Source organism: Dromiciops gliroides, chromosome 2 (assembly GCF_019393635.1).
Source record: "Dromiciops gliroides isolate mDroGli1 chromosome 2, mDroGli1.pri, whole genome shotgun sequence".
In the NCBI taxonomy this organism is placed as follows: Eukaryota; Metazoa; Chordata; class Mammalia; order Microbiotheria; family Microbiotheriidae; genus Dromiciops; species Dromiciops gliroides.
Genome location: NC_057862.1, coordinates 51,952,676 through 51,976,736, shown reverse-complemented (window position 1 = coordinate 51,976,736; position 24,061 = coordinate 51,952,676). Strand labels below are relative to the sequence as shown.

Genomic DNA, 24,061 nt, shown 5'->3' with positions numbered 1-24,061 from the left:
CTTGAGTTTGGACCCAAATTTTATTGAATGTCTATACTTACCAATATCCATCTCAATCAACATTGCATTCAAGCTGCCCCCTCTTTAAAATTGCTTAACGGAGTACATGGGGGTCCACAAGAAGGTGCCTTTGTCTAAATTTTATATAACTTAAACCTCCCAGAGCTTGCATGAGAGAGAGCCACTCCCTTTCTGGCTTGCTGTCCCCTGCCAAGCAACCAAATAAATTTCTGAAATTTTTTCAAGTTTGTTTTTTTTTCCTCTCGCAAACAACATAAGCCAGCATACAGACAAAATTCCCTTTGATGTTGCTCCACCCAACATCATGTCATGATAAAATTGTGAACAGAGTCCTACCAAGCCCTCACCATCCAGTTTTTGTCCTTTGACCAAGTAGCCCATCCCAGGTCTCCCCACTGCTGCCATCTTGCCTGAGTCGCTTGGCACACCAGTGCCCAATTCCCTACCCCCCTCTAAACCCCCTTTCCGGGTGGCTCCTTGGAAGCCAGGACTAACCCCTGTCCCCTCCCCACCCTGGCCATTTCCCATTTTTACCCCTTGCAATGTTGTTTCTAGCTGTGTGACCTTGGATAAGTTCTTCAACCTTGCTTTAGCTGATCGATGGTTAAGGTCACCCCTTTTCAACATCCTCTGAGAAGACAGGTTCAGTCAGCCCTCATCCTCCACTTGTCAGACAAATCTGAGCTGACATAACTGAGACTAAACAGGCTGAGTGTGACTGCTGCAGGAGTAGATGTTTAATTACCGACAGGGCTGAGAGTCAAGCCTGGCAAGGGCAAATTGTGAGTCATGCATCAATGAGGGGGGACTAAAGAGGATAATCCTGGCAGGGGGAGATGGAGAATAAGTGCTTGGGAAACTTTGGGGACCTACTTTGAAACATCATTTTGTCTACAAAGTGACCCACTTAAAATGGACCCCCGGGGGCAGCTGGGTGGCACAGTGGATAAAGCACCAGCCTTGGATTCAGGAGGACCTGAGTTCAAATCCGACCTCAGACATTTGACACTTACTAGCTGTGTGACCCTGGGCAAGTCACTTACCCTCATTGCTCCCCCCCCCAAATGGACCCCCATACTGAATTAAACCAAGAAGGGCTTTTAAAAATATAAACACTAGACTTGTGATTTTATCAGTCCTGGTGAGCCCAGTTGAACTGAGTCCAGTTCTGGTGAGCTCCATCAATGTAGGTCTGCTCTGTGACTTAGGGAATAGCCTATGGTTACTCAGAGGTTAAGTGACTTGCTCAGGGTCACATAGCCAGTGTCTGTCATGGGGAAACTTGAATACAGGTTTTCCTGACTCTGAGAGCAGCTCTCAATGCATTAAACTGCCCTGCCTCTCTAAGATAAAGAATTGTGGAAACAGCAATCCATGGGAATGCTCTTCCCTGAGCCAGCTTTAGCTGTTTTCAGGGTAAAGAGCTTGGCTCCTTGTTTTGGTCTTTACAGGGACTCCTTTTCCAAGCTCCAATTCTCCCATGGATCACAGGTGGAAATGCTTCAGTTCAATTTTGGTAAACTGAGTCTTAGGCTCACATACAGATTTAGAGCTAGGAGAGATCTTCAAGGCCAAATAAATTTCTACACCCTCATTTTCTAGATGAGGAAAGTGAGGCTAGCAGAGGCTTGCCTTAGGTTAGTCGGTTTGCATCAGAGATGAGATTTGAAACCAGTTTTTCCTGACTTCAGCTCTAGTGCTTGAGTACAGAAAAGAGGAACCATATTAGGAACCAATGGCCCTGTTTCCTATATGAGAAAGGCCAAAATTCTTAGCGTGGCATTCAAGACTCACCATAATCTAGCATCCCCCTACAATCTAATGGAGGAACTTAGAACCTGACCTGATGCTTTCTAAATTTTGCCACCTTGAGGGAAAACCCCATTTGCCCTACCCTAGTTGGCTCAGGGACCAGGTCTTTTCCTTGTCGATCTATGTATGCCTCATACATAGAAGGCATTCAGTTGATATTTGACAGTTGAATGAAGACACTCACATGAAAACACCAATCAGGCAGCCTCTTCCCCTCTCTTGAGACGAAGACATCTCCCAAGTGGGCATGCTGTTATGAGGGGGCTAACGCTCCTACCCATGGTTCTCTGGGGCCATCAACCCCTGCTCCTTGCTGCAGTCAAAAGCATTAAAGAGGGGCAGCTAGGTGGCGCAGTGGATAGAGCACTGGCCCTGGAGTCAGGAGTACCTGAGTTCAAATCCGACCTCAGACATTTGACACTTACTAGCTGTGTGACCCTGGGCAAGTCACTTAACCCTTGTTGCCCTACAAAAAAACAAAAAAACAAGAACAACAAAAAAAGCATTAAAGAGAGCCAATACAAGCTGAAGGAGACAGCAGCCGGACGTTCCCAAGATTTAAGGACCACGGGGAGCTCGACCCCATCCTGACAGAGACGTTGCTGCCTGAGGTGTATGGGGGCAGGGGTGGGGACTCCAAGCCTCCTTTCCTAGAAGTCCATTCAGAGTGCACTTCGACCACAGGGCAGAATTAAGTCATAAATGGTCCATTGTTCATGGGAACAGAGGGTCTCTGTGTGCCAGTTAACACCCCCCTCCTCCGGTAAGCTTGCTCCCAGCTGAGGGCCCGCTCCTAAATGAGCAATTTTTAACCACGAGCCAGGAAGCTGGGCTGATGGGGAGGAGGTCAGGAGGGCTGGGGGAGGGGGTGGTGTGTGCCTACGTGTGGGGTGGGGCGTGGGGATGGCCAGGGCCCTGATCCCAAGGAACACTGTCATCGGATGGTGATTTGGCCAGCCTCTGGAGCATGGGGCTAGGAAGTGAGGCCTAGCCTATACAGACAAGGAGGCTGAGTCAGGTCTCTGAAACCAGGCCCAGCCAAGGAAAGGCTCCTAGGGCCAACCATGAACCCATGGGGGGAACCACCTCTGGTCAGGGCTAGCTAGGGCTTCCTCCCATCCACCAAAACAGCAAAATTGGAAATACAGTTTATGCTATTTTGGGCATATTTTCTCTACTGCTGTTTTTTTTCTTTCCTTTAAAAAAAACAGGGGCAGCTGGGTGGTGCAGTGGATAGAGCACTGGCTCTGGATTCAGGAGGACCTGAGTTCAAATACGGCCTCAGACACTTTTCACTTACTAGCTGTGTGACCCTAGGCAAGTCACTTATTCCCAATTGCCTCACCAAAAAAAAAAAACAACCACAAACAAAAAAACCCACCCAACTCTTTCTCCCTAGGTGATCCAAGGCTCTGGCTTTCCACTGATTTGGAATTTGGGAAATAGTGAATACAGACAAACCTTTCTTCACAATAATACTAGTTGTCATTTATATTTGCATAGCACTGTACCCTACTTTACAAAAGTTTTCTCAATTCATTCAGCAATTCTGTAAGGAAAGCAGGGCAGGTGGTATTATTGTAATTTGACAGATTTTGAAACTGAGGTTCCAGAGGTTAAGTGACTTGGTCAAAGTCTCACAGTTACTGAAAGTAAATAGTAGTCGTCACTCATGGCTCCATTTGGGGTTTTCTTGGCAAAGATACTGGAGTGGTTTGTCATTTCTGCAAATGCTGTTAAATGATTTGCCTAGGGTAAGTATCTGAGGCCAGATTTGAACTCGGGAAGATGAATTTTCCTGACTCTAGACCCAGCACTCTATCCCCTGTGCCACCTAGCTGCCCCTGCTGCTAGGGAGATGGAGGCTCATGGATCACTTGAGGTCAGAAGTTCTGAGCTACAGTAGGCTGCAATCCAGAGTGGGCACCAGGCTACCTTCGAAGGGGAGAACCAACCCAAGTCAAAGCTTTTCTGCTTATCAGCAGGGGGTTGGGGCAGCTGCACATCCAGCCTGAACAATGGAGGGAGACCCAGCCCCCTTCCCCCCCCCCCCCAAAAAAAAAAGGAAATGGTAGAGCTGGGGTTCTGTTTTGTTTGAACAAATTGAATTTAAAAAAAAATTTTGCAGGGCAATGAGGGTTAAGTGACTTGCCCAAGGTCACACAGCTAGTAAGCATCAAGTGTCTGGGCTGGATTTGAACTCAGGTCCTCCTGAATCCAAGGCCAGTGCTTTATCTACTGCGCCACCTAGCTGCCCCTGAAATTGAATTTTAAAAAGCTATTCTATACTTAGATTTGACTGGTGGAAACCCTCCCTTAGACCACCCTCCCAGCCCAATTGGTCCTGGCTCTACCCCTAACTCCATTACCTTGGGACTTTTCTCATCTGGGTTTCTAAGGCCTCTTTCAATTTCTAACATTATATGATTCTGGTGTAAGAGAGAGACTTCCTGCATGTGCCTGCAGACCAACAGACAGTGGCTCTCTCGGTACCTCAGCCATCTCTTTAGTCATCCTTCTGTCTACCTTGTAAAACCATCAAGGCCTATTTCTTTGGAATGGACACATAGCTCGGAGACGTTCCCTGACAGCAATGTGCCTCACCTTGTCCGGAGGCCTGGCTTGTACCCAGGACTACTTTTTCCTATCTGGAGGGCTAGGCTATGACCTTAGGAGCCTGGACACTGCCTCAGTGAGCTGGCTTCCTAGGAATTTTCTTCAGGAGGTTATCACACCCTAATCACAGACCAGAGCTTGGAGGCTGAAAGGTCAACTAGTTTTTTATCTCCTGTGGTATTTAACCAGCCCCTGGCACCTTTGGCTTACTAAAAGTTCTTTTAAGGGACATTGGAGAGGGTCACCTGTAAAAGGTTGGTGGGGGCAAGTTGCTCTCTGAGCAGGAAGGTATGTATAGGAATTGCTGAATTATGTTGGAAACCACCTGCTTTAGGTCCCCAGAGCCGGACAGGACAAGGTGCCTTTCTTTGGCTCTTAAAAGTAGCCTGGAGGCAGCTAGGTGGCGCAGTGGATAGAGTGCTGGCCCTGGAGTCAGGAGTACCTGAGTTCGAATCTGACCTTAGACACTTAACACTAACTAGCTGTGTGACCCTGGGCAAGTCACTTAACCCCAATTGCCTCACTAAAAAAAAAAAAAAAAAAAAAGTAGCCTGGGGGCAGCTAGGTGACAGTGGATAAGGCCCTGGATTCAGGAGGACCTGAGTTCAAATCCAGCCTCAAACACTTAACACTTACTAGCTGTGTTACCCTGGGCAAGTCACTTAACCCTCACTGTCCCGAAAAAAAAAAAGAAAAAGAAAAAAGAAAAGAAAAGAAAAAAGAAAAAAAGTAGCTTGATGGAGAAGCCACCTGGGACTTGGGGTCAGGGACCCAGGTTCTGATGTTAGCTGATGCCAGCTCACTTATTTCTCTAAATCTTTACCTCCTTATGTATGGAAAAGGAGGTTTGGCTCAGATGATCTCTCCCCAAGGTCCCTTTCAGTCCTAAATCTCTGATCCCGCTCTCCAACTGGAGCATGTCATGGACCCAAGCAAGGAAGACAAGGTTGTAGGTATGGGCAACAGGGCTAGCCCTGCACCTGTTTTCCTGCTAGCTACCCTGCCCTCCTGAGTCCTGAACACTCTCCAGGGGGGACATTCCTTCTGGGAAATTGGAGAGGGAGAGCTGTCTCCAGGGAAGTCCCTGGGAAGAGAGATAAAGCCTTTTAATGTTATCAGACAGGAAGGCACCAGCCTGCCTCAAATAAATTCTTCATCTCTTTCTGCCTCAGTTTCCTCATCTCTCAAACGAGGGGTTGGACTTTGAAGGCCCCTAAGGCCCCTTCCAGCAATCTCACATTCCTAAGAGCTGCAGAGTCCTAAATTTCCATCAGCTTTCAATCACAGAGGCCCTGATCATTTCAAGTAGATTGTAAAAAATGGATTTTTACTTGGTTTCACCAGAATGCTCAGTCCTGCAGATTCCCAATTGTGGGGCCTAGGTAAAATATTAGTGAATTTGCATTCCTTGAGTAATGATGACATTAGAAGCATTCTGGGAAGCAAGTCCAAGATTTAAACATTTGCTTTGATGGACAAAGCCCCTATGTGGGATTAAATCCATTTTTTAAAAATTGCTTTGCTAAGTTGCCTGAGTCACCTCATTTTTTAACATAACCCATGACATTAACAGACCACCTTAATGTGCCCATGTTCAGATCAGGACATGCCAACCTGACCAGCCTTCAATACTTAGTCCTAAACGATTAGGGAGCAGCATAGTGAGTGGTATAGTGGATAGAGCTCTGGGCCTGAAGTCAGGAAGACTCATCTTCCCAAGTTCAAGTCCAGTCTCAGACACTTACTAGCTGTGTGACCCTAGATAAGTCACAAGTTTGTTTGCCTTGGTTTACTCATCTGTAAATGAGCTGGAGAAGGAAATGACAAGCCACTCCAGTATCTTTGTCAAGAAAACCCCATTTGGGTCACAAAGAGTTGGACACAACTCTGAACAACAATGACATTGATGACAATGACAACGACAGGTTTGTTCATGGCCTAACCATTGAACCTCTGAGTATACCAGCTCACTGGCTCCTCAGCATGTCCTCTGGGGCTCACCATACGTGGCCTCGTATGTTCATTCATCTCATTGCATCAGCTAAAATTGCCTACTTTTATTAGACTAGAAGCTCTTTGAAGACAAGTCCTCAGATTCCTATTTCTTTGTGCCTAATATAGGGCCTTACATGAAGCAAGGAGTCCATAAGCCATTGGATGGGAGTATAGGGGATGTCTAGTCCAATCTGCTTCTGTTACAGGAAGGAACTGAGGTCCAGAGAGATTAAATAACCTCTCCACGGTCACACCATGGTGGAGACAAGCTCCCAACTCAATCATCACCATCAATGTTTACATAGGTTTGCAAAGCACTTTACATGTCACAAAAAACCCTGCATGTACAAGAGCATCTGCCAAGACTCACTGGGATTCACGACATTGAAATCGCAGTTGCAACCAGTGTTGCCACATTAATAGTGAGACCAGCTTCAGGAAGGCTCTGCCATTTCTTTAGCCTGGAGCAATTCTTCCACTTCTTATCACTGTCCTCCTCTTAGAGATGAGCCAACTGAGGCTATGAGAGTTTAGGTGCCTTGCCTGTGATCACCAATGGGATTCAAACCCGGCCCCCTGAGTGCGTTCGACAGCTTGGACCCTTTTTCTGCTATTATATGCTTCCTCTCCGAGCCCCATCAGATCAGGCTCAGAGCCACCCAGCTGCATGTGCTCGGATGGGGAGGAGTTCACCCTGTCTGCTTCCCTGCCCCCCTCCATCGTTGGCCAGTTGGAGGAGGAGGAGGAGGAGAGGAGAGCTTGGGAACATCGCTGCAGAAGAGTTAAGCCAGGCCAAGCAAGGCACCAGGGAATGTTACACATGCAAGCTCTAGGGCCTGTACAGGAATGTACTCCTTGTAAGGGCAATGCTGGCAACCTACTGATATTTTCCCAGAAACTGGAGGACTCCATATCGTTTTGAGTTCTAGCTTCCCTTGGATGGAGGTGAAAATCACTTGTTCTCACTGAGCCTCAGTATTCTTACCTGTGACATTAGACTGTAAGTTCCTTAAGAGCAGGGATTGTTTTTTGCCTTCCTTAGTGTCCCCAGTGTTTGGTATAGTGCCCAGCACACAGTAGGGGCTTAATGCTTGCCAACTTGACGTCATTGCATTGTTTCAAGGATCAAATGGGACGAAAGATGTTTGTAAAGTTTTTTCTTACCAGTCAGCTTGCTATATAATTGTCTGCCATCATTAATAATATAAAGACAACAGTCCAGTGGGTCAGATTCATGATGGGATTGGAGGCAGGAAGACCTGGGTTCAAATCCAAGCTCTGAGTAAGCTTTTGTGAGTTCCATTCTCACACTAAAGGTCCACCCTTGTTGACCTCAACCTTAGTCTTGGGTTTATAAACACACAAGTATATCAAGCTGGGAGGGGAGTGGTATGAGGGTGATGGGCTTGGAATCACTGAGTCATGAGTTCAAATCCTACCTCTGACAATCACTAGCTGTGTGGTCCTGGGTAGGCCACTTTATTTGTATGTGCTTATATGTGACAGACAACTCCTGAGGATTTATCTAGCAAGTCATAGAAAGGTTGTTGTTTGGCAGTGGCACAAGGATTGCCCCAAGCCAAAGAAATCACAGATCCTCCCTGAAGTTGGTATCATCATTATTATGGTAACATGGGTTGCAATAGCAATACAAATATGATGAATCTGAGTGAGTCATGGCACGTGGATGGCATTTTAGGTCAACATTTCTCATCTGCACAATCCCTCAGGGGAGCAAAGATTATAGCTAGGATATAGTCAGTTCTCATGTAGGATTGCAAAGTGCATTAGAGAGGTAGCTAGGTAGCTCAGTGGATAAAGCACTGGACTGGGAGTCAGACCTGAGTTCAAATCCAGCCTCAGACACTGTATGACCTAGGAAAAGTCACTTAACCTCTGTTTGCCTTCATCTACTGGAGAAGGAAATGGCAAACCACTCCAGTTTCTTTGTGAAAAGACAGGAAGAACTGGACACTACAGAACAATAACAAATGCTTTTTAAAAAGAGGACCATACCTTGGATTCAGGAGGACCCAAGTTCAAATCTGGTCTCTCAGAGAGTTGACACTTACTAGCTGTGAGACCCTGGGTAAGTCATTTAACCCCAATTGCCTAGCCAAAAAACCCAAAACCAAAACAACACACACACACACACACACAGACACATCCACACCCACCACCCAAAAAACAAAAAAGGAGGACAATGTCTGTAGACAGAGGATTCAGGTTCAAATCCTACTTTTATCTCTATCTGTGTGATCCTGGGTAATTCACTCCTCTCCCTGGTCTTCAGGACCCTCATCTGTAAAATAATAGGGACTTTTGAAGTCCCTTCAGGCTCTGAATCTATGATCCCCCCCTCCCTTGTCATTTTTACTCTTACGTTCCATTATGCTGCTGCGTTAGAGTTAGAAAATTTGGATTCAGGGGCAGCTAGGTGGCGCAGTGGATAGAGCACTGGCCCTGGAATCAGGAGGACCTGGGTTCAAATCCAGCCTCAGACACTTGACACTTAACTAGCTGTGTGACCCTGGGCAAGTCACTTAACCCCAATTGCCTCAACAACCAAAAAAAAAAAAAAGAAAGAAAGAAAGAAAAGAAAATTTGGATTTACCCCTCAGTCCTGCAACTTACTGGCTGTGAAAACTTGGGCAAATCACTTAACTACTCTGGGCTTCAGTTTCCTCGTCCGTAGAATGAGAGACTTGGCCAAGCTGACCTCTGAGGTCCATTCTTGCTCTACTTCCCACAATCCTCATTCTCTCTCGGGTCGGCATTCCCTTTTCTAGCTCACGCTTCTCTCCTCCCTGGTCCCTGGTTTTCATCCGTGTTGCCAAGCCTGGCAGCATCTCCCTGGAGCCTATGAGCCCTGGACCAGTGGTGGGCTGAGTTCGGGGGCTTGGTCGCCAGTCCCTCAGTTACCGCTGCATTGCTGAGCTAACTCTTCAGTTCCAGACAGGATTTCAAGAGCACAGCCTTATTTCTTCTCTTACCCATTTTGGCTTAATGGGTCATGAAATATTAATTCTCCTCTTCCCCTAGGGAGACTCATGCTGAGCATGCAATATTTGTCTTATGTAACCTGCTGCTGCTGCCAAGAGACCCTGGGGCTATTTCTAGATCCCTCAAACCCCCAATGTCTGCCTCAGTTTCTACAGCTGTTTCAGAGAGGCACACTACCCCAATATTTACTGATAGCACGCTAGGCCTGGTTAGGGAGATTTGAGTTCAAATCTACCCTCAGACACTTACTAACTGTGTGACCCAGGGTAAGTCACTTACCCTCTGTTAGCCTCAGCTCCCTTATTTGTAAAATGGGGGTTATAATAGCACCTACCTCCCAGGGTTGTTGTGAGGATCAAATGAGATAATGTCTATAAAGTGCTTAGCACAGTGCCTAGCACATAGTAAGCATTATATAAATGTTGTTGTTGTTATTATTATCCTTATTATAGCCTGCTCCTTCTCCTAGAGGGGCAACTGGGTGGCACAGTGGATAGAGTGCCAGACCTAGAATCAGGAAGAACTGAGCTCAAAACCGACCTTAGACACTGACTAGCTGTGTGACCCTGAACAAATCATTTAACCCTGTCTGCCTCGGTTTCTTTATCTGTAAAATAAGCTAGAGAAGGAAATAAGCTTGAGGCAAACCACTCAAGAAAACCCTAAATGGGGTCACAGTTCAGACCCAACTGAAAACAACTGAACCCTTTCCTCTATAAGTTACATATTCTTGGGTCCAAGACTTAACATTTTTTGTGCCATGAGCCCGTCTGGTGAAGCCTATGGGTCCCTTCCCAGAATCATGTTTTAAAATGCATAAGATAAAATACATAGAACTACGAAGGAAACCAGTTATATTGAAATACAGTTATCCAAATATTCAAATGAGACATTCATACACTACAAGACTGGCTCACCTCTCTTTTTGATCCCAGAGCTCCTCAATGATCCCCAATCAGCGCATGTCTGGTATGCGAGCCATCGCTAGGAATATGCCTGCAGCCTACAGCTGTGCACTTCTCAAACAATCGTTTTTTAAATAGATTCGAAATCCCAAGCTGGCGGGCAGCCTGAACTGACTTCGAAGGCCAACCCAAACCCCAACATGGGCTCAGATTTCTCCCGCTTTCCCTGCCCCTGAAAGAAATACTGAAAACTCTTTCTGAGCCAATAGAACATTTAGCTTTCTTCTATCCCTGCTCCTCTTGGGGTCTGGAAGCTTTCCAGAGAGAGCCCCAGCTTGGCTAACTAACCCCTTTCTCCCCTCATGCTCCCCTTCCTGAAAGTTCCAGGCCTCAGCTCTTGGGGGCACGGGCAGGGGTGGGGCCAAGGAATGCATTAGTACCAAAAACGTGCAAGATGGACGTCACCTGCCACGGATGATGGCTGCCCAAAAAGAAGTATGGGAAACAAAGAATGTCCTGTCCTGGGAGAGGAGCAAGAAGACCTAGAAGACAAGAAAGTGGGAGTCCTTGGCTGTCTCCCTCCCTGGATTGACAGCTAGCAGGGTGGAGAGCAGAAGCCACCTCACTGGCTGGGAAGTTCCTGCTGCCACAAAGTTTGCCAGAGAGAATGGAAGGAAGGTGGGATTGAATGAGGTCACTTTTTCCCCAAAGGACACAGCGACGGCTACCTCGGCTCCAACCACAGAGCACTTGTCTCCATTCCTTCCTTCTTCTGGTCTTACTCTGGCTCTACTTTGCACAAATCCAACTTGAGAGGGGAAGCTAGGTAGAACAGTGGATAGAGCACTGGCCTTGGATTCAGGAGGACCTGAGTTCAAATCCAGCCTCAGACATTTATCACTTACTAGCTGTGTGACCCTGGGCAAGTCACTTAACCCCAACTGCCCTGCAAAAAAACAACAAAAAAACAAAAAACAAAAAACAAATCCAACTTGAGGGGAGAGCATGGTCAAAAAGCCACTGGCCTGAGAGCCAAAGGATGAGACACTTAGAATTGGAAGATACTTTAGAGGCCACTGGGTCCAACAACTTTCTTTTTTCTCATTTTAAAGAGGAAGCAAAGATCTAGAGGCTAAGTAAGTGACTTGCTTGCCCACAATCACACAGGAAGTTAATGAGACAGGAGCACAAAGAGTTCAATTCTAGTGCTCTCACACTGAGACTAAAATCCCACCTCTTCCACTTCCTCCCTAAATGATCTTTGGCAAATTTCTGAACCTCTCTGGGTCTCAGTTCCTCATTCAGAAGTTGGAAGGGGGGTTAGATGATGTCTAAAGTGACTTTCACCTCTAATCTGCGATGTGCAATAAGAAGTAGGTGCCAGTCTGGAACACACACACACACACACACACACACACACACCTCTCCTTCCCCATCCTGTGAATGCCTGTACTCAGCACAGTGATGTTTCAGCACCACTGACCATACCTTGAATACTCCATGGAATGGAGAAATTAGCCAAGAGCATAGATGGCTTAAGGTTAACACATCACCACTTCTCCAAACACAATTCAAAGCTGGCTGTAATGCTTGCCCAACAGATGGTGGTGGGTGGGTAATGTCATCTTTGTAAATGAAGAATGGTATATTATTTCATATAGACTTCCTTCACACTGTACAGAAGAGAGAATCACCTGTTAGTTTCTAAAGGAACATAGGTAGCCAAGGTATGTCGTCTGAAAAACCCAGAGTCAAGTCAAGCTACCAAGACCACTTGAACAAAGGTTGGTACAGTGGGCATTGTGGCAGGATAGTGGAAATAGCCTGAGTGCCCCTGTCACTTACTACCTGTGTGACCTTGGCTTCTATCAGAGGCAAAAAGGGAAAAAAGAGCATGATGGTGGTGGTGGCAGGTGAGGGGAGTGAGACCCCTTTGGGTCTCTATATCCCCATCTGTAAAGTGAGAGTGTTTGACTAGATTGTCTCTCACGTCCCTTCTAGCTCTATGAATTGGGTCATCAATATTCCAGATGCCTTGACTTTAAGTGTACAAGAAACCTTCATATCATTGGGGAACCCCAAATCCGAAAGGAGTCCAGAACAGACTAAGGTACTTTCCACTAATTCTTCAGGGAAATTTGACATTGTCATCAGGGATCACCTAAGGATACAAAAACCCTGTATACACAAACACACAATCTCCACGTCAGCTAAATCCTCCCAACTTAGAAGACTCCTTCATTGATTTACACCCAGAAGTGGCACGAGACAGTGCCAAGCAAACAAGATTCAAGGCAGGGGAGTGGACCCTGTCAGCCACTGCCTTTGCTTCTCTCCAGAGGAGCTGAAGAGGGGAGCATCACTCATGGACTCTTTGTAGGACTTTCCCACAGCTAAATCTATTTAATCTTCAGTTAATAAAGGGTAAAAGATGCAGCCTAGCTTGGTGTATAGAGGATAGGCTTTGGAGTCAGGAAGACCTGACTTCAAGTCTTGTCTCTGACATACTGTGTGTCCATGGGCAAGTCGCTTAACCACTCAGTGAGCCATGAAGCTCTCTAAAACGATAAATTACCCACCCATTATCCACCTACATTGGTGGAAGGAGTTTCCATACAAGGAATTCCACACATTGGTGAAGTAAAAAAATCTGGAGTAAATCTTTCTAAATAGAAGTACAGGGAAGTAAAGTGATTTGCCCAAGGTAAACATAAGAGGAAGGATTTGAATCCAGGTCCTCTGATTCCAAAGTCAGCACTAATTCCACTATACCACACTCCTTCCTTTAGCCTTTTGTCTTCCAAGGTCATTAGAGTTTTATGTAAATTGGAAGAAACTTTCCTCGCCTCAGCCTTCCAGGTGTCCATACATCAGACCTAAGCCACCACTCTTGTTTTGTTTGTTTTTTGGTGAGGCAATTGGGGTTAAGTGACTTGCCCAGGGTCACACAGCTAGTGTTAAGTGTCTGAGGTCGGATTTCAACTCAGGTCTTCCTGACTCCAGGGCTGGTACTCTACCCACTGCCCCACCTAGCTGCCCCTAAGTCACCACTCTTGCAAATTAAACCCATTTCCTTTGGTTTGCACCAAACAGAATGAAGGTCCTGCCCAAGATTCAGCTATGTAACTCGCCAAGTGATTCAGGCATCTTGGGCAGGGTCACCTGAATCCGGGCTCAGGAAAAGCTGAGTTTCACAAGCTTCCTTCTTGCAATGGCCTAACTTGTAAACACTTCATGCTTTCTGCGGTCCCCCTTTCACAGTCAGATGCAGCTCTCTGGTCTCCAGATCTCCTCCAGGCCTACGGGTCTAGCAGTAAATAAGAGAGGTTTCCTCGCTACCTTAGACACTTCTATTTTCAGTAGACCACTCATTCTTCCTCTATGCTCTCAACCACAGAAGAGAGTTCTTAGAAACCTTTTCTGGGTCCCTCCTTCTAGTCCCCCTCCCTTTGATGAGAGAGAGAGAGAGAGAGAGAAGGAGGGAGGGAGGGGGAGAGAGGAGGGAGGGAGGAAAGGGAGAGAGAGAGGGAAAGAGAGAGAGTGAGGGAAGGGAGAGAGAGACAGAAACAGAGACAGAGAGAAGGAGGGGGAGAGAGGGAGAGAGAGGAAGGAAGGGAGGAAAGGGAGAGTGAGAAAGAGAGAGAGAGGGAGAGTGAAGGAAGGGAGAGAGAGAGAGAGAATGGGGGGGGGCGATGGGCAAAGAAACAACATCTCTAGAAATAGCTAAGGAAGGGATGGGGATCTACAGATCAATTGTGGTTACTGACATTTTTTTCCCTCTCTCAACCAGAAGATAGTTTCTAGTCCCTGACTCATGGTTTCTAATCTTACCATCCCTTCCATATATACCACTTACCCTATTCAGGGATGAGCCTCTCTTTCTTTCTTTCATCTCTCCCTCTCTCCTCTCCCTTTGCCCTTCCCAGTTGTCTCTTACCCTAGAAAACCAGGGCTGCAGTTCTCAGGAGTTGTGAAATTCCTGGCAAAATCACGCGAGCAAGAAAAAGTCAGCCATTTGTTTCTAACGTTATTTCCTGAACTCAAGCTGGCTTTGAATTGGACATGTTAGCACATTTCAGAGCTTCACAGACCAGGAGTAAGGAGGGAAGAAGGAGAGGGGGAAGGAAAACCAGATCTGATGGAGCTCAGCCGTGTGTGAAGCAGGCATGTGTGGGCATGTATGTTCACACGTGTGAACATGAATGTGGCAGCACTCAGCCCCAGATTAATGCACTGGACTTGTAGACAAGGGAAACTTGACTCCTGGCTCGGACGCTTATGAGGTATGTGACCATGGGCAAGCCAATTCACAGCTCAGTGACTCAGTGTTCTCATTTGTAAATGAGACTTCTCATGTTGTTTCCTCCAGCACACGCACACATCTGGAATACCCTGCTGCATAAATACCCTGGTTAATTTAATTTGGTCATTATTATATACATTTAGAGGGGCAGCTAGGTGGGGTAGTAGATAAAGTGCCACACCTGGAGTCAGGAAGACCCAAGTTCAAATCCGGCTTCGGGTACTTGTTAGTTGTATGAGCCTAGGCAAATCACTTCGCCCTGTTTGCCTCAGTTTCCTCATCTGTAAAATGAGCTAGAGAAGGAAATAGCAAACCGCTCCAGTATCTTTGTCAAAAGAACCCCCACGAACAGTCAAATGTAACTGAAAAACAACTAAACAACAAATACATTTTAGAACTAACTTGTAATTTCATTGGTACAGGTAATTAACAATAAGGAAACCATCACTGCAATAAGGAAACCTACACTGCAATTTAGAATCTTACCAAAACTGCCTAGAGAACTGAGTGGTTGTGACTTGCCCACAGTCACACAGCCAGTGAAACTGAACCAGACTCCACATCTTCCTGACTCCAAGTCAGTCTGCCCCTCTGCTACCCCAGTGATGTCAAACTCAAACAGAAATCAGGGCCTGCTAAAGCCATAGATAAGGATCTGTGTGGGCCACATATTGACTTAGTTTTAAAATGTAATATTATAGAGGGCAGCTATATGGTGCAGTGGATAAAGCACTGGCCCTGGATTCAGGAGGACCTGAGTTTAAATCCAGCTTCAGCCATTTGACACTTATTAGCTGTGTGACCCTGGGCAAGTCACTTAACCCTAATTGCCCCACAAAAAAATTGAAAAAAAAAAGTATTATGACTAATGTGGAAATATGTTTAACATCATTGTAATGTATAACCTGTATCAGATTGCTGGCTGGCTTCAGGATGGGGGAGGGAAGAGAGGGTGGGAGAAAAATTTGGAACTCAAAAGATATCTTTAGATGTAATTGGAAAACAACTTTTTAAAAAATCAAATCAATTTTTTTAAAAAAGGAAAAAAATGTGATGTTATCTATTTTATTATAACTTCATTTATTTTGTTAAATATTTCCCAATTACATTTGAATCTGGTTCAGGCCATGCAACACCTCTACCTTACCCTATTCTGCTTTTGCATTGATTAATTTAAATAACTTTCTGTTTGAAAATAATCCTTTATTCTACTTGACTTATTGTCTAAGCTGTGTTTCCATATCATAACTTCTTGGGGATATTTCTGAGCCTTAATTTCTTTATATTAAGGCCTTAAATAAAATGGGGGTAGGGATGGTACCTAAGGCCCCTCCCAGCTCTGAATCTCTGATCCTGTGAATTCTGGACAGTCACAGACATCTAATGTCGCACATCTGAGAGCTTCAAAAATAATAACTTAACTGATCACACACACTGATGCCAGTTCCCAAGATCCTAGATCCAGTCCTGGGAGGGACTGAAGAGGCTCTCTATTCCAATTCCCCCCATTTTATAGATGAGGAAACTAAGATCCAGCAGGGTAGAGAAATTTGACCAAGGTCACACAAGTATTAAACATCAGAGACAGGATTTAAACCCCAGACCTATGGCTCTGTTCAGAGGCAGACCTCCATCTAACTTACCTTGGCCCAGATATTTCTGTGCTGACAGAAATCTCTCTACTCTTATACTCTGTGGACTGAGGAGTTGGTGAGAATGTCCATGAGGATGTACGTGTTGGTGAATATCATAGCTGGACTTGCAGGTCTGTGAGTGTCTCCCTGCATTAGTGTCTGCAGGCATGTGTCTATCGGTGAGGTGAGTATATGTGTGCTCATTCCTGCTCCCCATGCCTCTGATGATCTACCTTAAACATTCCAGGCAGCCTGGCAGTCTGCTTGAACAAGGTTTTGGCCATCCACGTGGTCTCCCCTCCAGCCTGGGCTGCCTCTGTCAGCCCTGCCCACACTTGGGGCTGTCCCTACGGCTAGGTTTACCAGGGCTTAGCGGGGTTCCTTAGACTAGAGCATAGGGCTGATGAGCCAAATTCTTTTTCTTTTCCTAGGGCAGGGCTGAGTGATCCAGCCACAAAGAGTTTCTAAAAGGTCTGAGATCTTGAGCCAACTACATAAAGCTGGAATGTGGGAGAGCAGGAGTCTTTATGACAATTGGTGTTCTAGTTGTCACTCCCATATTTCCTTTTGCCAGAGGGGACTAAGGTGGGGAGGTCAGATGCTGATAAATGGGCACATTCTCTGTTGTCCTGATGGCTCCGGGGCTGCCGTGCCTCCCACAGAGGGGAGTCCAACAGCAGCTCCAGAGAGATGGGGGATGTGGAGGAAGGAGACCTCAGTAGCCCCCCGAGTTTGAGATAGGCTCTCTCAGGGATCAGTCTGGGTACAGCAGAACGGGCACTGGTGCCAGTGTCACAAGTCCTGGTTCATAAATGCCTCTGGTGCCCCATTCTGTGTGACCTTGGGTAAGTGATTTAACTTTCCTGAGCCTCAATTTCCTCATTTGTAAAATGAAAGGGCTAGGCTACCTGGCCTTTGAGGCTTCTTCCAGATTTAGATCTGTGTTCCTCTGACCCCCACCCCCAGCCCGGCCCTTTGAAGGACACAACTGAAGAAGAGCCAGATGCTGTCTAATCTCTCTACCCTCCAACTCCAACCTTTTACAAAACATCTAGATGTTTGCCTGTGTGGCCAAAGAAGGATTCTTCTCCAGATTCCACAGAACCAGAATTTTAAAAAACAAAAGAAAACAAAAACTTTGCCACCAAATCTTTCAAAGCCAAACTCCCGAACAAAGGCGTAAACCCACCTGTCTGTCTCGGGAAGGGACAGCTCTTGGTGACTTACCCAGACCACTAAGAAGGCCAGTTGTCCCCATCTTCTATTGCTAGCCCTTGCCTCCTGCCCAGGACAATCTATTTTTCCGACTGGAGACACTGAAGTCTGAATCACACAAGAAGAGGGAAAGGAGGACTTGCCCCTCTGTGGGGTGGCCAGCTGAGGATGAGAAGGCAAATGCACAACTCCCAAGCTGGGCTCTGAGGTTTTCTGCTCTAGGCTGTTTACTTGGGGAGGTCAGGCTGGGACTGGCTTGTTTATTTTCCACACTTTCCCTCCAAATCCTTTTCTGAGAGCCCTCCAGATCCCCTCCTTGATAATTTCCTGGGAACTGGAAAAGAGGAAAACCTCCTGAAGAGACAAGCAACCTTTGTGAAAAGAAGGAAGGTAGGTGGTGTGTTTGGAAAAGCCCGAGGAGGAAGGAGATGGTGGATGAGGGGAAAGGAACCTAAGTAAGATAGACGGTTAGTCTTAGTTTTCACACTTTCTCTCCAGCAGTCAGGAGAGATCTGGGTGGAGATGAACTCTCTGGGGATAAGAATTGCCTTTGCTTCTCCTCATTTCCCATAAAACCAAGTACATACAACCTGGGACAATTAGAAAGGATATTAACTCCTGTTAAGAGTACAACGATTAGGGGTAGCTAGGTGGTGCAGTGGATAAAGCACCAGCCCTGGATTCTGGATTGAGTTCAAATCTGGCCCAAGACACTCAACACTTAATAGCTGTGTGACCTTGGGCAAGTCACTTAACCCCCATTCCCCCCCCCCAAAAAAAAGAGTACCAGGGTTAGAGTCCTATCTCCAATGCTAACTACCTTGTGTGACCTTGGGCAAATTACTTGAGTTCTCTAAACCAGGGCTTCTTAAACTTGTTCCACTTGCGACCCCTTTTCACTTGAGAAATTTTTGTGGGACCCCAGGTATATAGGCATCTAAAAGAGGTATACATAACCTTTTGCTGGTACCAGTTCTTTTTTGCCATCTCCACATTCACTTATGTGACCCTATACGGGGGTGTGAACCACAGTTAAAGAAGTTTTGCTCCCACCCTCCAAAAGGTAGATAAATTAAAAAATGTTTTGCATTAGACCTTAGTTTCATTATCTATAAAATGAGGCAGTTGGACTCTGATATCCCTTCCAACACTAGATTCATGACCCATCCTTAAAGGAGGAAGAAGATTCAGTTTGATGCAACTCCCTTTGTCTGTAAAAACAGCTATGGAATAAAAAAATAAGACCTCAGCAAGGCCCAGGGGATGGAGGGAGATTCCATTTCTAAACTCTCTTCGGATGTCCCAAGGCTCCAGAAATATTGATCTATCCCTTTTGTAATGGAAGAACAAGAAGGAAAAGGGGGTGGAGGGGGCTGGTCTTAGCTGCTCTCCTTCTGGCTTCTCCCTGGCCCCAGCTGGGGCAGAGATGCTCGGGCCCATTGTGGAAAGGAATGAGGGAGGCATGAGGGGCTTGGGATGTCTTTACAGCTGGCTTCCCACAGTTCATAGGGAGGGGAAGGGGGAAGGGAGCTGCTTGATACCACGCTCCTCTATAGCAGGCCTTGAAACATATCTTTAAGGGATATGACTGTCCCTGGATGTCTAAGACCTTTTTTTAACCAGGGTTATGCTGGTAAATGTTTAACAAGTGGCTCTCCAGGGAGAATTAAAAGTACCCAGGCACACTTTTAAGTTTAATCCGAGTGATTCACATTTCCTCCATCACTTTTGATAGTTCAGACAATCCACAAAATAACAAACGGAGCTCCAGTTGTAGTTTGTGGGTTTCTAAAGGGTAAGTGCTTACACTGAAAATTGAGAGGTTCTTTAGAGTTGATTTACAACCCAATTTACACCCGAGATTCAGTGGCAAAAATAGCTTCCATTTGCACAACACTTTGCTATTTGCAAAGGGTGTCCTTCGAGATAACCTTCCCAGGTGCAGCAGAGGTCTCACTTGAGCAAGGCCATACTCAGAGAGGAGGCATCACTTGTCCAGAGTCGCACAACTAGGAAGTGGTAGACTTGAACTCAAGTCTTCTGTATCAGCATGGCTTGGTGGGAAAGCATTGGATTTGACATCTGAGGAGCTGGGTTTGAATCCCAGCTCTCATGCTGCCTGTCTGACTTTGGTCACTTCTATGGGGCCTCAGTTTCCTCAGTCAGTAAAATGAGAGTGTCAGATTAGATGACCTCTAAGGGCCCTTCCGGTGAGAAATCTGTGATCCCATGACTGAGTCCATATGTTACTATATTATGCTGGCAAAGAAAGGCAACGTAGGGATGGCTGACAACATGGGAAGCTCTTTGCACACAGCCGCTGCAGATGCTAAAGCCTGGCATAGCACCTGAGCTATGGGGCTCACAGTTACTAAGACCTAGGAGGAGAGGCAGCTAGGTGGTACAGTGGATAGAGCACTGGCCCTGGAGTCAGGAAGACCTGAGTTCAAATCTGACCTCGAACACTTGATACTTACTAGCTGTGTGACCCTGGACAAGTCACTTAACCCCAATTGCCTCACACACACACAAAAAAGACCTAGGAGGTTCAAATGTTGCCTCTGATGCTCACTAGCTGGGTTGAACAAAGATGACCTCTAAGGTCCCTTCCTGTTCTAAAAACCCATGAATCTTATCAACAACACTGTATGTTGATCAACTGTGATAGACTTGATTCTTCTCAGCAATAAAATTGTCCAAGATAGTTCCAAAGGACTCATGATGGAAAATGCTCTCCAAATCCAGGAGGAAAAAAAAAGAACTGTTGAATCTGGATGCAGATTGAACCATATTATTTCTATTGTTTTTGCTGTTGTTGTTTTTCTTTTTTGAGGTTTTTCCTTTTTGCTCTGATTTTTCTCTCATTACATGACTAATGCAGAAATATGTTTAATGTGATTGTACATATATAACCTATATCAGATTACTTGCTGTCTTGGGGAGGGGGAAGAGAGGGGAGGGAGGGAGAAAAATTTGAGACTAAAAAAATCTTATAAAAACAAATGTTGGAAATTATCTCTAAATGTAACTGGAAAATAATAAAATATATAGGGGAAAAAACACACAACAAACCTGTGAATCTGGGAAGCACAGTGGGTACTGCCTAGAGTCAGGAAGATCAGAATTCAAATTTGGCCCCAGACACTTAACTGGCTACTTGACCCCAAGCTATTCACTTAATCTCTATTTGCCTCAATTCCTCAAAATAAAGTGGGAACAATAAAAGCATTTACTTCCCTAAGGATCAAATGAGATATTTATAAAGTGCCGGTACACAGTAGATGCTTAATAAATGCTTGTTTCTCCTTTCTCCTCCCTCCCTTCCTCCTTTCCTCTCTCCTTCCCTGATCCTTCATCATCTCCTTCCTTCTTCTTTCCCTTCTTTCCTTTTTTCTTCTCTTCCTTTCTTCTTCTCTTCCTTTCTTCTTCTCTTCCCTTTTCTCTCGCCTTTCCCTCTTCTTTCCTTTCCTCCCTTCCTTCTTCCCTTCCTTCCTTCTTTCCTTCCTCCCCCCTCCCTCCCTCCCTTCCTTCTTTCCTTTGTCAAGAGGTACTCAGTTTAGAAATTTTTAACTGCCACAGGGGCTGATGGGTATCTCTAAAGAAGTGATAAATATCTCCAGCCTAGGGATAAAAAGGATAGTGGGATAGGTGTGCCTCTACTTCCACCAAGGACTGAAGTTCTTGCCTCTTCCTAACTTCAGCTCCAAGGCAGGTTTACAGGTCTTAAACTACAAGCAAATGGCAACAACTATTCTTTGCCAGAGGAGCTGAATTCCTTGTATTTTCCTACCCCAGCCTCCCACACATCTGGGGAAGCTCTGGTCCAATGTTAGGAAAGAACTACTCCTAGGATTGCCCACCACCCAGGGTCCTGGAGGCTGGAATGTTTCTGTTTCTCAGAACTCCCCTAACCTTGGGAAAAGCACCAGGCTAAATGCAGGCTCTGTCTGCTCCCCAGAGCTATGCAGGCTTGTGCCTCCCAGCCTACTCCCTTGCCCTGCCCTCCAATAGTGGGGCTGGATGCCCCTGTACACATGTGGCAGCCTCTTGGGACATTCTTGTCATTTTGTCATCAGCAGGGAGGGCCAGAGGTAGTAACTGTCTGTCTCTGGCACATGCCATTGCTGTGACCCTAGGCAAGTTCCAACTTCTGAGTGCCCCCAGGCAATGCTCTAAAACCAATCAGGTAGAATGGATGACTGGTCTTTATTGGTGAAGGGAATTTCCACATGTGGGAGTTCTCCAGAACCAAAGAAACCCACAAATTAGAGAATGCTGGAAGGTTTACAAGACACCTTCCTCCCAGCAATCTTGTGAGGCAAGATGTAAGAGAGAAAATTTCCTGCCTTCAAATTCCCCAGAAAACACTCACAGAGGACCTGTGCCTCTAAGACAAAGCAATCTAAACCCCTATTCTTCCCTCCATCCCCAGTCTCCCCGGGTGGGCATAAGGGTGGATCTAATAAGATCATTTTCTTTCCTCCTGCTGGATTGGTAAATCATTCTAAGAAGTGGTAGGGATGGATGGGTCCTAGTAATAATATTAATAAGACCTTCCTGCCTCTCTCGGATGAAATCCTGGGGCATTCACACACACACACACACACACACACACACACACACACACACACACACACACACACGGAGCGTCTATTCTTCCCCAGAAGCTCGCCCCAGGGCGAGCTGTGTGCAGTTAACTGATATGGCTTAGTAGGGGCTGGTCCCTTGAGTTGTCCTAACAGGGCAACACACCTCCACAGTGGTTACCCTGTCTCACCCAACCTCCACATTTTACATCGCCCTGAGAGGTGACAGCTTGCTTAAGATCACACAGCATTTAAAACCCTTTACAATCAGCGCAGACGCCAATCTTTCTTCCCTGGCTTATTACACATCCTTCTCTCCTCCAGCACTTGGTATTTCAGCTAAACTGCCTCACTAGATGTTCTCTATTCAAAACAGTCCATTTCCTACCTCTGCACCTTTGCCTAGGCTATCCCTGATACCTACAATGCTCTTTTTCCTCAGCTCGGCTTCTTGGAATCCTCAGCGTCCTTTAAGGCTCAAGTGCCACTTACTACAAGGCTTTTCCTGATTTTCCTGGATATTAGTTCCCTACCAAGTAATTCTGTGTTTATCATGCACCCCTTTGCCTGGCATATTGTAAGCATATTTTAAACAACAACAACACTTGTTGGGGGCAGTGGATAAAGGACCGGCCCTGGATTCAGGAGGACCTGAGTTCAAATCTAGCCTCAGACACTTGTCACTTACTAGCTGTGTGACCCTGGGCAAGTCACTTAACCCTTATTGCCCTGCAAAAACAACAACAAAAAATAAACAAACAAGCAAACAAAAAACACTTGTGGACTGACTGATTTTGTATTTACTTTTCTGTGCACAGGTAGTTCCCACCCCACAGTAAGACTTTTTTTGGTCTTGAATATAGTAGGTGCTTAATAAATGCCCATTGAATTGAATAGCTAATAAATGGCTGAGCCAGACTATGAAACTGGCGCTCCAGACTTTAAGCCCTGTATTCTTTCAACTATCCTCACACAGTAAGTAAATCACAAGGAATGAGGAGCCTTTTGACTTTGCTCTACAACTCCTAGAGAGGAGACTCACCTCCCCGGAGCCACAATGACATCAGATCTAACAACCACTTTTTTTCTTTCCACTACTTTAGCCACACAAAGAAAGGGTCCATCTAAGAGTGTGAACAGGAATGGACTGAAAGATAATTTCAAACACAAGTGACAAGGCTCATGCCAAGTCTTCCTGTTTATGCTTCTCCCCTTTTCCCCCAGGTCCCCACATCAATTGATTCCAGGACCAGCACTAGATAACAGGAAACCTTAGCTAAGCTTTCCTCTGCTGACCCCCACTTCCCCAGTTCCTGCTCAGAATATACTCACAAGAGAGTTGTGTTTGTAGGCCCCACTCTGGCCTGGAGCGATGCATTGGTCCACCAAGGCAGCAGAGACTGTAGATGCCAGGACCCGGGGGCAGTTCTAAATCTGCTGGACCAACATGGAAACAGATGAAGGTCAGGATAGGTGTATGCTGGTCAGGGATGCAGATGTTAGGTTAAAAAAGAAGGGAGGCGGAGGGATCTGTATGGGAAGCCCCCCCAAATTGGAAAAGCAGCACCACCGGTCTGGAGGCATGGACTTCCCCAACACTGAAGGCCTTTAAGAGGAGGCTGGAAGCCCACTTGTGGAAAGTACTGGAGAAGGAATTTCTGCTCAGGTAGGGGGGCTGGTGAACTAGATGACCTGCAAGGTCCCTCCCAGCTCAGAGATTGTGTAATCTGAAATCCCCAGATTTGCCTTGGAGTGGCTACTAGGGGGAGGAGATAAAAGCAGATAAGGTGGTGAATATGGAGTATATGGAAATGCACTATCTCCTCCATGGCGGACCCAGCCCTGACTGATCCCAGAGGAGGCCAGCCCGTGTCTTCAGGGTATCATAAAGTCATTGGCAGAAAAGAGAGCCAGCTGTAGGGGCTGGTCGGAAGAGCCCAGCCCTTGCCTCTGGCCAAGACCTGACTGGGC

General features: G+C 46.1%; 1 protein-coding gene across 3 annotated transcripts in view; it reads right to left on the bottom strand.

The window, feature by feature from the left end:
* CHST3 (carbohydrate sulfotransferase 3) overlaps window positions 1-24,061 on the bottom strand; it is a 55,107-nt gene that overhangs the window by 29,964 nt on the left and 1,082 nt on the right. For all 3 annotated transcript variants that reach the window (XM_043986317.1, XM_043986316.1, XM_043986318.1), the window contains exon 2: window positions 23,423-23,524. The gene's annotated coding sequence lies outside the window, so the exon portion shown is untranslated. The remainder of the gene's footprint in view (window positions 1-23,422; window positions 23,525-24,061) is intronic.